The following is a 17020-nucleotide window of genomic DNA, read 5'->3' as shown; positions in this document are numbered from 1 at the left end:
ATCTAATCCAGAATAAGGATGCATCAGGAAGCAAGGTGTTGTATTATTTTTGTCTCAAAAATGTATGAAAAGAAAACACTTAAGACTATGGATGACAAACATTCTCAACAATATAAATGGTTTCTAAACATTGTAGATCTATAGCAATTGATAGAAACAAAACCTGCCAAAGTCCTGGTCTATGCCATAGTCATAGTTAAACAACCAAAAGAAATAGTAATAACTCCAATCATCCAATGGAAACTAGATATATAAAGAATAGATTTTATTATAACACCTATGAAGGGAACAAATAAATGTTACCAGTCGCCCTCTATGGGGAAGGATTCTTGTCTATCCTCAAACTTCTTCAGCTTGTGTAGAGTCTCTTTCCTTTATAATGTATAAACCCAAAAAATAAAAGGTTTGAGCTCAATGGGAACTCAAATAGAATAAAAGTGGTGTGCGACAATGAAAATAATCAGAGTTACATTAGTGAGTGCAACAATGAAAATAATAAAAAGTGAATAATGAATGGAAAACCCTTCTATTTATAACAAAATATTGAGTTATCCTGGAATAATGAGCAATAATAAAATATTGTTGACTCCATTCTTGTAATAACCACTTGTAATATTTTATTATATGTGGTTAGGAGGGAAAAAATATTTAAAATTTTGTTTAGAAATAACAAATAAATAAATAATTTATTTATCATATCAAGAAATTGGTTAAGGAATAATAAACAAATAATGATCTATTTAATTATTCCTAAGGGATTTAGTCAAACTTAAAAAAGGAATAATTAATTAATCACTAGAGGAAAATAAGATAATTAATAATTTATCTGTTGAATTTTCATATTTGGGTGAAATATGACAACGAATAATAATTGAATAATGGTTTAATTAATTATTCCTAGAAGAAAATTAAATAAATAGTTATTTATTTAATTATTATTCATGCGTTTAATTATAAATTACTTAACGAAGGTGTTTTATTCAGTAATTTCTCACACTGAAAGCAATTTTACTATGATAAAATTGGCTTTACATGGTGTACTTCGATATATCTAGTAAATTAGTCTAGATGATCAATTTTGTGGTGATAACACAAGGAGATGACTGAGATATGAAGATATGTTGAAATATGATTTATTGATTTACTTATTGAAAATGTCTAAGTAGCTAATAATGACAGATCTGTGGTTATAATGATGTTGTGGTGTGAATCTGTGACAATGAAGTTTGCAAAATTTGAAGTGTATTTGTAGCGAAAGGTTTCATATCTGTATGGAGGTTTGTTTCAGGGTAGTCTTATATATACACATATTTGGTTTGGAAGTATCACATATAAATTCTGTGAAAATTTACTCAATGTCTTTAAATACATACGCGGGTCTTGTGCATGATAACACGTAAATACACTAATCTGTCTTATTGAAGTCGAGTATATATACTAGGGTTTGTAGTGTTGCTTGATGATAACATTTGATGAGTTTTTTTCTATTTCATGTTGTCTGTCGATGATGTCTTGATCACGCTGATCTCTGTATGGTAGTGTTGATTAGGTTGATTAAATTTTGGCTTGGTATATTAATCAGTTATGATGTTGCATTATGATTGGGTTTTTAGTGAGTCAATATTAATGTATTTGTTGTGATTCAATATTTCAGTAATTTAATGACTTCCACAGTGATTCATTTTGATAGAGATTTCAGTATTCAGTGATTTGAGATCCATACGTAGGTATTCTATAGAGGTAGTGCGTGTATACACGAGTTTTCTTCAAAAAAATCGTGTATAAATTATGAAGTAAATCTGACCATGGTTTGTAGTGACAAAACCTTGTCTCTATGATGACTAACAATTTATGGATTGATATATTGATCAGTGATTGTGAATGAGTATGACCTGTTTATCGTGATTCAACATTGATTCAATATTATGTTACCACTCTATAATTTTCCAAGGTTGCAGAAGAAAATCGCAAAGGTAACCACAAAACTACTTTGGAAGTTGGGATCTAGCCTGCCAACTTCAAAGAGGGATCTCTTTGTAAGATTTAACTTTGCTATATTGAATATTAGGCTAGCTATGAAGTTTAAGGTTTGATTTGTATTTCAATGGTTGGTTGATAACTAGATTACCATTGGGCTATGGAGTTTGTTACATAAGGTAGGATCAACTTCAGTGTCTATAGATAGATCTCAAGAAGAGTGTAGATTTAAAAAAAAAATGTCCTTTACTTATCTATTGAATAATTCATATTTGTTAGAAAATTATATATTATGGAGCAATGGAACAAATAAAATATTGCAGAAATATAAACACAGAAAACGCATATAATAAGAGAGACATAGATATATGTGGTTCACCCAGTTTGGGCTACATCCACGAAGAAACAACCAATCCTTCTTTTTATATTATCCAGCAAACTGAAGAGATACAACCTACAATAGATCCGCTGTAACTCCCTCTTCGCTCTCAATCTCATCTCTCCTCCTCACTCAGAATATAGATCTACATAGGCACAATACAATTCCCTCATATATAGTGAGGGGTTTCATTCTAGGGCAAAAAAACTTAAATTAAACATAACTTCTACCGCCAGATCATCCACCAAATGAACGGCCCATATTGACTAGAAATTACTAGACTTTTACAAGGCAATTTTACATCTGTTTTCAGCTTCGGGGATGCTGCCTCCGAACCCCCGCCAGGGGACCGCTGGCCCCCAGACCCCACAGCCAGGGGGGATTAGCCCCCCCCTTGGACCCTCGCAGGGGCGACAAGTTCCCCCATACCCCGTCGTGTGGAGGGGTGTACAATCTTCTTGGCGTATACATGCGGATGAAACCTTTGAATACAGAAGATAATCAGGTTCCACACCCAACAATATGAAGAAACAAATATGTGCAATAAACATAGAAATATAAACACATAAGATGATAGAGGAACTTCACCAACAACTTGACACAAGAATCATATGAAAGAGATTTTTGTATTACTAGTAAATCTGTTGATGCTTCATCAATATACAATAGTGCTCTCCTATCAAAAAACCAACATCTATTACCTCAAATGATGAAGTATTTATAACTTATTTACAAAAAAAATCTTGATTTAAAATATCAATATTTAATACAAATGTCTAAAAGAAATATCTTGAAACAAAATTCAATGTTTTATCACAAATAGACTAAACTGTTTAAAAATATCAGTCGCCTGTGTTCTGGCACTGATTTTGGGTGTTTTGGTAGTGATTAGGCCTAAAAATGTTGTTGTCTTGTTGGTAGATGTGTCTTGTTGTCCTACTGTTTCACTACATTCTGTTCTAAAACTGTTGTGCTGAATATGCAGTGTTGTCCCTATTTATCTCACTACTGTAATGTGCTGAACAATGTCCTCAATGTCCTTTGAGAAGTGGTGAAATAAGTCATTTGGCATTCTTTGGCATGGGAGACAAGTAAGGATGAAGAGGGTTACAATGGATTGATGGCATGGAGGTCAAGTAGGGGCCTAATCCTAGCCTCAGTGATGATTTTTATCAATTCGAACTCAAAATAGGTTGTTACAAGATTTCCTAAAGGATGTACTAGTTTTCCTAAAAATATCAGTCGCCTGTGTTCTGGCACTGATTTTGGGTGTTTTGGTAGTGACTAGGCCTAAAAATGTTGTTGTCTTGTTGGTAGATGTGTCTTGTTGTCCTACTGTTTCACTACGTTCTGTTCTAAAACTGTTGTGTTGAATATGAAGTGTTGTCCCTATTTATCTCGATACTGTAATGTGCTGAACAATGTCCTCAATGTCCTTTGAGAAGTGGTGAAATAAGTCATTTGGCATTCTTTGGCATGGGAGACAAGTAAGGATGAAGAGGGTTACAATGGATTGATGGCATGGAGGTCAATTAGGGGCCTAATCCTAGCCTCAGTGATGATTTTTATCAATTCGAACTCAAAATAGGTTGTTACAAGATTTCCTAAAGGATGTACTAGTTCTCCTACAGGATCCCCTATTTTACTACAGGGACATGCCGGAAGGTTAGGAAGTGGTCTAGAAGGTGGATTAAAGCTTGGGTAAGGTGGATAATGGAAGAATAAGGTATGGAGGTGGTGGACACTACCCAGAACTCAAGTAAGGGCTTCAAGATGGTTGGATTGGCTCAATGGAAATCACAATTTTTTCTTATAAAACAAGAATTCAGATTGAAATTTTAGTGGATTTTGGTGACATGGGTGGATGAGGTGAACGAGATGAGGTCTCCTTGTAATGTAGAATATCTTGTACAAACACACATTCTTTTCTGTATCTATACACAAATTCATCTATGCATAGGGAAGATTTATTAAATGGAAGAAAACATAACTGTTACGATCTAATGGCTAGGTGAATGAATGGAAGTGCTTGAAATCAATACAAAATTGCTTTGAAAATAGTACGAGATATAAAAGATCAGAAATGAAAATTGCAACTTATCCTAAGAAACTTAAAGACAATTAACCCATGCTAGGAAAATAGCGGATATTACTAGTCTAAAATCCAGAGATTCGAGAACTAGTGAGCTAGTAAGTCTATAAAATGCCTAACCTAATCAAGTGAAAATGAGATGGGGTAATTTTTGTTATTAAATATAATATTTTTGTGATCTAATGCAAGTGGAACCAACTCAATTGAAGCTTGTTAGCATGCTATAAAAAATAATAGAAATTTATTGTTCTCTTCCACAAAGGAGCTTCAGAAATCTAGATTTGGGAATAAGAAAACTAATCCAAGTAGCTCAATGATTACTATGATCTTTGAAACCCTTTCCAAGGATGAAAGGATGCTATTGATCCTACAAAATAACTTACATTAACCATTTAACCCAATACTACAACAAGAAATCATTAATACTAAATGCAGAAATAGAAAGAAACAAGAATAAGAGATGCATGTGAATAAGAAGTGACAAGAAGAACATAAAATGATACAAAAGGGATCTGAGGCTCCTGTGATGGCCAAGCCCAAGGAAAATCAGAGAGCTATGGAGGAGAACAAGATTTAGAAGCTGAACATGACACCAATCTTCATTATTTTCATCAATATAATTGCATCCCTTCAAGAAAATACAAAGGAGCTGCAAAAATACGAGTTCTCTCCATAAGAAGACTAATAAAATCTCCCCCCTAGACACAAATTCAACTTGCTAATTATAAAAAATTATTAGGAATCATTCCCCATGAAAGAAGGAAGCTTTCCTGACCAAAATCCCTTGATTAGTGGATCTGGTTCCCAATACTAGGAATCTGCATTAAATGGCAGGGAACACATTCCTAGATTTTCTCAATCATTGGAGTTCCACAATCTATGCCATAATTCCATAATATCTTATTGATTTATTATTTAATATTGATACTCCTGTAGTAGGTAGAAAGTCCCTAAATTATCTCCTCCTCCAAATCTTCATAATCTTCCCAATATTCTCATAATATTCCACAAAAATAAATAATATTAGGCACAAATATGCAGTTATTCATAAACCTTCTTAATGAACATATTAAAGTTAAAAATACATTATATAATGCAAAAATAGAGGTTTAATGTGCTTAAGGATGGTTAGATGGGCCTTAATTTATGTTTAATTTAGAGGCACAAGCCTTACTTTACGTCTAATTTAGACGCCCATCATACCCTCCTGGTGAAAGTGTTGCTCATCCTCTATGAAACTTAGGGACCTCATTGTGCCTCATTCATGGCCCTGGTGGCCTCTCTCTTGTACATTCCTTAGTCCTTTCTCTTAATAATATTGGTTGAAAGTTCTGTAAGTACAAACCCAAAAATCTATTTGTGCATATAAAAATCATTGTTTCTTGAGATCATTAGCTTACCTTCTTCCCCTTATTCAAGATGGGTTCTTGAATATTTTTCAGTTTGGCAAGGTATTTTGCATCCTCATTGACCTTCTGCTACCTTGTTCCACCATTTGGACACCTTTGAAATGTTCAAAATTCCTTTAGATGAGAACTAGGGCATCCTGTAGTAATTGCTATCAAAACTACAAGAAAGCCTGTTAAAACTACAGGAAACTCACTTTGAGCATAAATGATAGTTTGTGCCTAGAGTAGGCCCTCAAATTGAATTCCATGCCTTTCTCCCATTTCTATAACATATTTTAGGCCTTGGACAAAAGCTAGAAAGAGATTAGAGACCTCTTCGAAAGTCACTCTTTATCATTGTAGTTTGAGTTCTATTTTGATGGTGAATGCCTTCTTTGCTTTTGTTGCCTTCTTCTTCTATTTTGTGGCCTAGGTGATTTCCTAATGTCCCTGGAGTTCTATATTTTTATTAGGTCCCTCTTCGGCATTGCAATTTTGGGTTTTAGCACAATTTGTTCCTTTCTTCCTTCTTGCAGCAGCATTCTGCCTTCCTATAGCAGTCATTCCATCTTCTTTTAGGGTCTTCTAACTATATGGGAGTGATGAGAAATTATGTAGAGGGCTTGGAAGATGATGCTAGAGCTCAGAGGGAGTAGTGTAGGTTTGTGAAAATTGAGAGGATGCTCTGCTTGTTTCTTTTTCGAGAAAATTTGAGGGTGAGATAAAGTGTAGGGTTTGTTCTTAGACATATGAAATGGGGTGGGTTAATGATGGACATATAGTGAATATGAAGTGGAGAGAGGGCTTGGAGTGTTTTGGTGACTTGGCCTATGCAGAAATTTCTTCTTTTAACTATTGTCCCCATTCCTTGAAATCATCACCCTTCCTAATTTGACTTTTTCACATTGCATGAGTGAATGAGTGAATTGAAATTAACTAGTTCAAGGTGGTGAAGGCTGCTGACTCATCCTTAGCTTATAAAACCTCAGCTCTCATGCATTGACAACAAATTTCTAACTATAATATGCTCAAGAGAAGAGGTCAAGTATGTTACATACCTCTACCTACATTATGGTTGTTGGAGAGACACGCATGTTGCTACTGATTTGATGTTGTTGTGTTGCACATGACTTAGGTACATCTTCTTGACTGCCTTTTACTTTTTTTGTTGATCTTATTTTGCTGATGGGTTGTCTTCTTGTTGATTTGCAGGTGTTGCCTTCCACTGTTGCTGCTGAGCTTTGTAGGAGTTTCCTTTTGCTTGTAGTCATGCTTCTTCTCTCTCGATCATTGTGCTGAAGATTAGGTCTAGAGTTTCCGTTTGTTTTTTTTCAGAATAGGCTGCTACAGGATTTCCTACAAAAAAACTACAAGATGCTACCTATTTCCTAAATTATTTTGCATCCTTCCTCTGTTGTGCGGGTGAATGAGTGGAAGGTGTTGTCATGGAGTGTTAGGTGAGGTAGACAGATGGTATGCCCTTTTTATGTTCTTTTCTCCCTTTTTCTTCAATTTTATTTTTAAAGACAACCAAGACAACCTCTTGTAGCGGACTTGTTTTGTCCATATCTCCCAAATGGTAGAATGGATTGATTTGAAAATTTTTGAGCATGTTTCCATCATCATTATGTACCTGCCCATAAACAAATCTTGGCCAGTGGATGCACAAATAATGAGAAAAAATAAAAATGGATGAAGGTGATGGAGGCCAATTTCTTGGAAACCGTGCACTAGAATTTTTTGAAATTTCTTGGGAATGTTACCATCATCCATATGCATCTCCCTAGGAAACAACATTTTAAATGGATGCATGAATATCGAGCAAATTCAAAAATGGATTTAGGAGAAGGAGGTCGATTTCTCAAAAATTGTACACTAGAATTTGTTGAAATCACTTGAGCATGTTACCATCATCCATATGCATCTCCCCCTGAAAGAGACTAGAAAATGGATGCATGGTTTGCAAGATACGGCAAAAATAGTTTTCTGGTCTATGTATTTCTCTTTCCTGTAGTAAAATAGAGCATTCCTGTAGTTTTTTACAACAACAAGAAAATTGAATGTGAAAAGCTTGAGAATGATGATTGGATGTTGGAAATAAATGAGGGTGATGGATTGGCATGGCCTTTGGCTTGTTGCGAGATTTGAGAAAATGAGGAGAAAGTCAAAATTTGACTTCTTTTGACTAGGATTGACCAATTTTTTCTTTTGGTACCAACTTGTTTTTGTTGCTTTCAGATTTTGGAGAGCACCTACATTCATCAAAGAGATACATGGAGCAAAGGTTTTTTATTTTTTCCTTTTTTTCTTCTTTTAGTTCTACTAGCCGCCTCAATGAGGTTTTCAACTAGTAAGTCTGCCTAGGTGTCTCAAAGGAGGTTTTCACCTAGGATCTTTTCTTTTTCTCTATTTTTCTCTTTTTTCCAACCCATTGACTGCCTCATGGGGGTTTTCAATCAATGAACCAAACTCAGGCGCCTCAAAGGAGGTTTTCACTTGAGATTTTTTTTACCTTATTTTTTATTTTTTTATTTTTTTCTACCCTACTATACTTGAAAAACAAAATAACTTTCAAGTATAATAATAACTCCAATGGAGCCATGTGCACATCAAGATGATAGACAAACTAATGTGTAGGTTTGAAATGTATGCTTTGACATGTACCTTAATTTGAGAGATCAAATGATTTTACTTTAATGATATCGAGCACAGTTGAAGAAAAGAGTGTTACTGCAATTTAATGACTGTCTTTAACCAAACCTCAATATAACTTTCATACCCTTGGTTTGATTTCTTATCTTGATCATTCTTCACGTCTTCTTCTACCATGACCTTTAAATCTTCCTCTTTTTGCTGATTGTTCTCTTGAATACATGGAGGATTTGAAGGTAACTGGTGGGCTCTAGTATTGCAGCAATGATGCTGCAACTCCTGGGACACCATTCTTCAATTTTATCAACCCGGTAGTTCATAACAAACTTGGAAGCGATGGTGCTATATGCACAAGTACTAGCTCTTACCGCAGGCTGTCACTTGATCAGCTGGCACAAGTCCGCTAGGAGCTTAAGACAACTTCTATGAGCTCTGAGAAGAAGCTTTTAACTGTGATGGACAAAAGCTAACTCAAAAGAGGCTAATCTACTTGTAGAAACGAGCAGAAAGCTGAAAGGAAATGCAAACCTCAGCAAACCCTAGTTTTACTGACTAGCCCTACTGATGCAAGAAAAGAGATGAAAGCGATGAAAATGGATGCCATTGACTCTTGGAATGTGAAATGCAAGTGACTCAGCTACTTCTGGCGTAAAATCTGGAAAAAATCATCTTTTTGTATTTTTGAGTAAGTTATTAGAATTATTATGCATGTGCTTTAACTGTTTTTTACTGTGCAGGGGTTTATTGGCGAAAGGAAATGGAGTGGGCACTTGCAAGAGGTTGGAAAGGTGAGAAGAGGGCCTAAGGGGTCCCTAGCACCCTTCCAAAGAGTTTCACAGTGATCAAATCTCGAGAAACTGCTCACGTGATCTTCTACAGGAAGTCTGCGGGGGTTCTACCGGATGTTCTACATGAAGATCCGAAAGAGGATTTTTGAAGGTTTGGAGGAGGAAAAATGGTGGGAAAAAGGAAATGATGGTTGGATAAGGGTGTTAGAGGGTCTAGGACTCTGTTAATGAAGACCAAACATGAAGGTGATGGATGGATTGGTTCAAAGGATAAGAAAGCGATTTTGCACAAGAACGTAGAAATTAGGGTTATTTGGGAAAGTGTGGCAAATGGAGGGAATAAATATTGAGTGAGGGGTTGTAATAGGTTGCATGATGGAGTAAGGGTAGGTAGGGATGTATCATAGATGCTCTGCACACTTTTTCTCAAAACTAATCAAACAAAGACTATGCAAACCAAAGATCGAGCTATCTTGACCTAATTTGACCTAGAAACCCAACAATCATGATGAACAGAACTTTATTGGTAGGAAATCATGTAAGATAACGAAAACTAAGCAAGAACAGATCTACACATGTAATCACAACTGGTATCAACTTTTACAATTGATAATCTAACACTAGCAATTGCATGAAGAAGAAACAACAACGTTTTTGTGGCAGTAAGGACACCTTGGTCTCAGCTCATGGTCCCGAGGATGGAGAGGTGAGATCAAGGGTTGCTTGATGGAATTTTTCGAAGATATTTTTTATTACCAATCTATCAAATCAACCTGAACATGAAAATCTATTTCAATCATCAAAAATGACCTAAGTAACAAAGCAAGATTTTAATCTAAATAGCAGAAATTATTTTATGAATGCAGCAAAGACACATAAAAGTAAACAAAGGAGGTACTGGGCACTTGGGTTGGGCCCAACCCCAAGAGCTACAGCTTCCTAAGAAAGATTAGAGCTGGTGCAAAGCTGGATTCATCTTTATTGATCAAGAAATAATAGTTACATTCCAAAACCTGTCTACAGGAAAAAGCTCGAAAATGTGCTGAAATGCAGAGCTAACTTACTGACTAAAATCGAACTAACATCTGACTACAATCTGACTAAAAACTGACTAAAAAATGACTAAATGGAATGAGGCCCTAAGCCTTCTTATTTATACAAATTGAGGACCCCAACTGTCCTCCTAAACTTTAGGGACTCGGCTGCCAGAACTTGCAGTTAATAGCAGTCCTACTTGAATTGCTTGGCTACCCCTTGTGCACCGAGTTTTTGATGGAGATGTTAGGCTCGAATCTGCCTTAGGCTGAAGGAAAGAAAAATTCAAGGTAACATCAAACCAAGCTTAGCCTCGTAGCTAGCCCTATGAGGACAAGAGAGGGATCTCTCCAGGTCTATCTCGGAAAAAGATATCCAATAGAGCCTAAGATGACCCAAATGCAAAACTAATAATGATTTTAGGCTAGTAAACAGATAAGAAGGAGTTAATTCAATAAATGACTAGAGTTTCTGGGCTGTATGGGACAAGGACAGCATGAGCAGAGATTTGACCAAAGGCACAGGATATTTCATAAGGCGAGATAGGTATGAGGGTTTAGAAATCAAATTGAATTTAAATGGGGTGAAAAGACTGTTTAAGAAAGATGAAAAGGGCATTAATGTATGAATCCTTTCCAGGAAGAAGAAAACACATAAAGTCTAAACACTTCCTCAAGGCAGAGCAATGACTGAATTCTACCTTTCTCACTTAAAAGTATTCAGCTGGAAACGATCATGAATGAATGGCGAAACATAACAAAGACATATGAGACATAAAAGAAGAAACACATGCTAAATTCATACCATAAGAATCTTATAAATTAGCGTTGCACCATTTAATTAATCCTCTATCAAAATTGTACAGTGATAGTGCTGTGTTTTTTCCTCTCACACGTTTTCCTCAGAATTCTCCCCCAACCCCTTACACATAATTTTTCATAGAATAAATAGACTCAGGAATGGGAAAACAAATCGATGAGAATAGGGGCAGTTTCACCTAAAATCATGAGAATAGGAAAAGTCTGCTCTAAAAAGGAGCAACCTTACATTTTGTTTGTTGATGACCAATTAAAAGACAGAATCTGGAGCGTAGACCATTTGAATTGAAACTACACTCAAAAATAGACCATCAGTTCCTATCTTTCTATTGTGGTGACTTTTCACGTTACGCTGCCCTTTTGAACAAAAACTAATTTTTCAATAAAAATGGTTTTCCACTAAAATTTTGCCTATAATGAACGCACCCAGCTACAATTTGCTAAGCTCAACACGTGTCTTCAGTTTGAAGAAATTACTTGTAACACCATTGTTTGATTACCAGCGCATTTCTTTTTTCAATCACCTGATTAGTCACTGATACAAACAATGAAGGGGCCTCCTGCTCAAATACTTCGTCTTGGTGTTTTCTCACAGCTTCAAAAGAGTATATGTACCACTCAGAACTTACAATCCATGTAGACATAATGGCAAGTGCAATCTTGATGCTCTGAAAGTGGTAGGGATGGGCTTTCTTCTCCATTTTCAGAACAAAGGAATATGATTTCCCAAGCTTGTTCAGTGCAATAGCCTCGTTCTCCAAATGCTTTTCTTCTGCAATACAAAGGGAAACCTTGAAATAATCTATAGCTTCCCAGATTATGTCCATATCGCCACACATTACCTTCTCCAGCAGCTCTTCCACTTGAATGCGCACCTGGATTGTTTCACACAACGTTTGGTATTTGAAAACCTCTGTTTTCAAATCTACTACATGTTTCACCACTTCCTTACCCATGGAAGCAACACCTACAAGGGTTTCAGCTCATTCAAGGAGTCCATAACAGTCACGCATTGCGTTCAAACATTTCTTGTAACCATCCCTGTCAGATAATTCTGTATTCGTCAGGGATTCGACGCCCCTATGAACTGTGCATGGATTTTATAAAGCATAGCACCCATTCTTCTCCTCCCTACCCACTCTGTTTTAGAGCTTGCCACGGTCTCACAGAGAACTCTGAGGAGGGGTTCAAAACTTGTGCAGCGATCACCGTAAAGCTGATCAGAAGACCACTGAACGATTTTGGAAATTGTGTCTTCAATCTGAGTTAACCACTGCTGTTCTTTCACTGCCAGGCGTCCATCATCTAAAGTATTGAAATAAAACTCTAGGCATCTGGTCATCCCGGATCTTGCAACACATAATGCAGAACCTGGTCCTTGTTTCTGTTTCCCTGCAATTTTTTCCTTGATGATATATCCATTCGGTTTTCCCCTCATAACCAATTTAAGGCAACCAAGTTTTTATAACGTGAAGCTTTGTCCTCCTCAGTGCCACTGACACCAAGGACTTTTTCATAGAATTCGTGAGCTTTCTGTAGCTCGTGGCATGCCACAGAAGGCCCAAGGTCGCCTTTTGATACTTCCATGTACAGGTTGTTTCCATCACGAAAGCAACTGGTATCTACGTGCATTTTTTCTCCATTACCTGAAGTAATGAGTCATTGATACGAGAAATTCAATGCCTCTTTCCAGACAACACCAAACCGAAGTCAACAGTAGTGGAAAATGCATTCACACATTTATTTGGATCAAAAAATTTGAAGTTGTTTGAAAAATTGAGCAGTGGAGATAAAATTTATGGCTGGGGGCTCTGTGCGCGACACGCACTCCCAGTGCGCCGCGCCTGGTGAGTGCGTCGTGCCTTCTTCCTATCCACCGTGCAGCTCTATTTCAACACAATTTCAACCTTGCTCACCCCGAACACACTTGGGGACATGATTTTTACATGAAGATTTCCAATTTTAAATTTTCCAAACTCATTTTTGTAATGCTTGAAAATGCCTTTAGTTACAAACTATGTTCTTTGCTACAAGATTTATTTTGCTGCCTACGATTTACCCCAGCTCGAAACTCCCAAAAAAACAATAGTTGTGCACCATGAGGATTTTGGTACAAGGAATTCATATCCTGTGAAGTATCTTTAGTATTCTCTCAATCAAATGAAAATAGAAACTTTTCACTTTGCTTGATAACACGTTTCTTAGGCTTCTTTGTTCCAAGTTACTGCTCTTAATAGCTTCAAGTGCTTTCTCCCTCTCTCTTTCGCTTTATACTCGGCACTTTTTCACATTTTAATACAACTTTGTTTTGCTTATTTCCACTTGATTTTTTGAACTGATGATGACCCTCTTTGTCAATTTTGCAGGGGTGTTTGGCATGCGATCTTGGCAGAAGATGACCAGGGCTGCGCCTGAAACATTGCATGTTTGAGCTTTAAAAAATTACATATTCACTACAAAAACAAATTTGACGATTTCTTCTTCAAAACTCTGTTTTGAAGAAGAATCATTCTCTAGCCTTATTGATAGTGGATATTCTGAAATGAAGAATTATTGGAGACATCCTCATGGCCTGTGGGCGTTATTTGACATTGTTGAAGACCCAATCAACTAATGCTAGTCTTATTGACTGAAATGCCTCTGGATGACCATGAGACAAAACAAGACTGTACATGACTTTAAAACTGACTTTGATGAACAGACTAGAGCCAACAGGGAAATGCATGACGGGTAATAAATGACAAGACCCTTCCGTCAGATTATGGCATGCCCCTAGTGGAATGTAGATGAATGACAGAATGAGACACCTAAAATGAAATGCAATAAGAGAACTGATCTCTAATGGAGGGATGTAAAGACCGACTCTAACATTGGCTCCAATGGGGATGGTAGCTTCTTGGAGGTGCCAAGAATGGTAGATCTCTATGAGATCTAGTCAGTGCCTTCATCCATTGGGCTATGGAGTCATTATTTTGACAAAAATCACTAGACTTTGACTCAAACTAACTCAACTTTAAACTGAAATAACTGCTGAAATGACTGAAAAAGCTTCCCTTTAACAAACTAACTCAAAATGACTAAGACTTGGACTTAAAACTTAAAGCTTGGTGGCAGTAGATGACCACCTGTGTTTCTTACAAAACAATATATAATCAAACTATATCAAAATGCCAATGTAACCAATCAAGCAGATGCCTTCTTGATTGATTCTCCTGATCAAATCTCCGGGTCAACAATAGATACTTGTAACTGGGCATCCAAAAAGCTAATTGACCCTGATCTCCTTCATCACCGAATATTGCAATAATCACCTTCACTACTGACTGCAATAGATTTGCCAGTGCATCATGAAAAACATGAAGTCTTTCCTCCTGCTGAAATAGCATGGTATCTTTCTCCTTTGATTCTGATCTTTCTTCCCACTGTACTTCAATAAGAGTATGTTCCTGGTCCTCAAAAAATTTTGAACAAGTGGATGAGCAAATTTCCTCTTCAAAGAACATTTCAAAACATGAAACATAGGAAGAAAAATCTGAAATGGCATCCTACATGGTCTGATCGTCTATAGTCTGAATATTTCTGATCATCTTGACATGATATGACAGCCAGATTCTCATTACATTCATCAGTCATGAGAAAAGCAACTTCAGATGATTCTTGAAATCCAACACTAACATTTCTATCATCTACCATAAATTCATCCAGAGAAACTGTTTCACTTACTTGAACAAAGATCTCATCTTGTGGTTCACAGAGGAAATGAACTACCTACTCATGAAGATCTAGTGCTGGTGAGACAAGGGCAGTTAGGTATGTAAGTCTGTTTTTTTCATTTGAGGCAACCTCAACATTGCAATTCTCTTCTATGAGATTCGGAACAACATGTTTTTCCTCATCACAATATGTCTCTCGATCTGATTTACCATCAACATTTTCTGAGATTGGAACATCATTTTCCTGCGTATCCTCTTTTATTTCAACCATATCTGAAATAAAACTTCTTCTTTCATCATTTTCAACCATATGGAAATCTTCAACCTGCTGATTTTGATCCTACTGCAAAGTTTCCTCTAAGACTTCTGTGTGCTGCTGAAACGGATTTTCATACAAGGCTTCCATGATCTCATCATCCATGAAAATATCATCCTCATAATATTTCTCAAGGCTTTCAATAGAATTATAAGCATGCTTGCAACAATCCTGAACTAAATTTAATGATTGATAAGATTCTTTATACCTTTCAGTGAACATGGCATGAAAATCCTTTAAACAGTAAATACAAGCACGCGGAAAATTTTCATACCAAGATTGGGCTTCACCTTCCAGAGTGGTCAGGAATATCTTCATCAAGCAATCTTCAGGAAAATTAACCTTCAACTTGCGAATATGCATGTGAAATCTGATCAGATGTAAATCAGCATCCTTCCTATCGTCATCTTTAAACGTAGGAAAATTCTTTGACCAATCTACCTTCGAGATTTTATTTGGAAAACCTGGAATGTGATCTCAGCTCATGGGATTGTATCTTCTCGCAACCCGTTCCATCTTGAAAATCTCAAAGTTACTGATCTCTCTGCAGTGGAGTCACCATGAAGCACCGATTGCCAGATTCTTCAGTAAATGGAATCACCAAGTGAATGATTTGAGCCTTTCTAGTGTCTGATCGCTGTCCACCATCAACAATCAGATCGGAACTTGAGATATGTACTGGGGCAAGACGATCTACAAGTAAGCTTCTTCCCCAGTGGAGTCGCCACTATCTTAGGCTCAAATTTTCCTTAGGCTGAAGGAAAGCAGGATTCAAGGTAACATCAAACCAATCTCAGCCTCGTAGCTAGCCCTATGAGGACAGGAGAGGGCTCTCTCCAAGTCTATCTCAGCAAAAGATATCCAATAGAGCCTAAGATGACCCAAATGCAAAACTGATAATGATTTTAGGCTAGTAAATAGATATGAAAGAGTTAATTCAATAAATGACTGAGTTTCTGGGCTGTATGGGACAAGGACAGCATGAGCAGAGATTTAACCAAAGGCATAGGATATTTCATAAGGCGAGATAGGAATGAGGGTTTAGAAATCAAATTGAATTTAAATGGGGTGAAAAGACTGTTTAAGAAAGATGAAAAGGGCATTAATGTATTAATCCTTTCCAGGAAGAAGAAAACACATAAAGTCTTAACACTTCCTCAAGGCAGAGCAATGACTGAATTCTACCTTTCTCACTTAAAAGTATTCAGCTGGAAACGATCATGAATGAATGACAAAACATAACAAAGACATATGAGACATAAAAGAAGAAACACATGCTAAATTCATACTGCAAGAATCTTATAAATTAGAGATGCACCATTTAATTAATCCTCTATCAAAACTGTACAGTGATAGTGTTGGGTTTTTTCCTCCTACACTTTTTCCTCAGAATTCTCCCCCAACCCCTTACACATAATTTTTCATACAATAAATAGACTCAGGAATGGGAAAACAGATTGATGAGAATAGGGGCAGTTTCACCTAAAATCATGAGAACAGGAAAAGTCTGCTCTAAAAAGGAGCAGCGTTACATTTTGTTTGTTGATGACCAATTAAAAGACAGAATCTGGAGCATAGACCATTTGAATTGCAACTACAGTAAAAAATAGACCATCAGTTCCTATCTTTCTGCTGTGGTGACTTTTCACCTTACACTGGCCTTTTGAACAAAAACTATTTTTTCAATAAAAATGGTTTTCCACTAAAATTTTTCCTTTAATGAGCGCACCCAGCTGCAATTTGCTAAGCTCAACACATGTCTTCAGTTTGCAGAAATTACTTGTAACACCATTGTTTGATTACCAGCGCATTTTTTTTTCAATCACCTGATTATTCACTGATACAAACAATGAAGGGGCCTC

At 36.5% G+C, this 17020-nt stretch overlaps 1 pseudogene; it reads right to left on the bottom strand.

Annotated features, from left to right (window-relative positions):
• Nucleotides 1-11602: 11602 nt before the first annotated feature.
• On the bottom strand, nt 11603-12761 carry LOC149210649 (uncharacterized; annotated as a pseudogene).
• Nucleotides 12762-17020: the final 4259 nt, after the last annotated feature.

Source organism: Pinus tabuliformis, chromosome 1_2 (genome assembly GCF_031772625.1).
Source record: "Pinus tabuliformis cultivar Carrire ecotype Pingquan chromosome 1_2, CPIR1, whole genome shotgun sequence".
Lineage (NCBI taxonomy): Eukaryota > Viridiplantae > Streptophyta > Pinopsida > Pinales > Pinaceae > Pinus > Pinus tabuliformis.
Note: the sequence above shows the minus strand (reverse complement) of the source record. Positions and strands in the feature narration are given on the sequence as shown.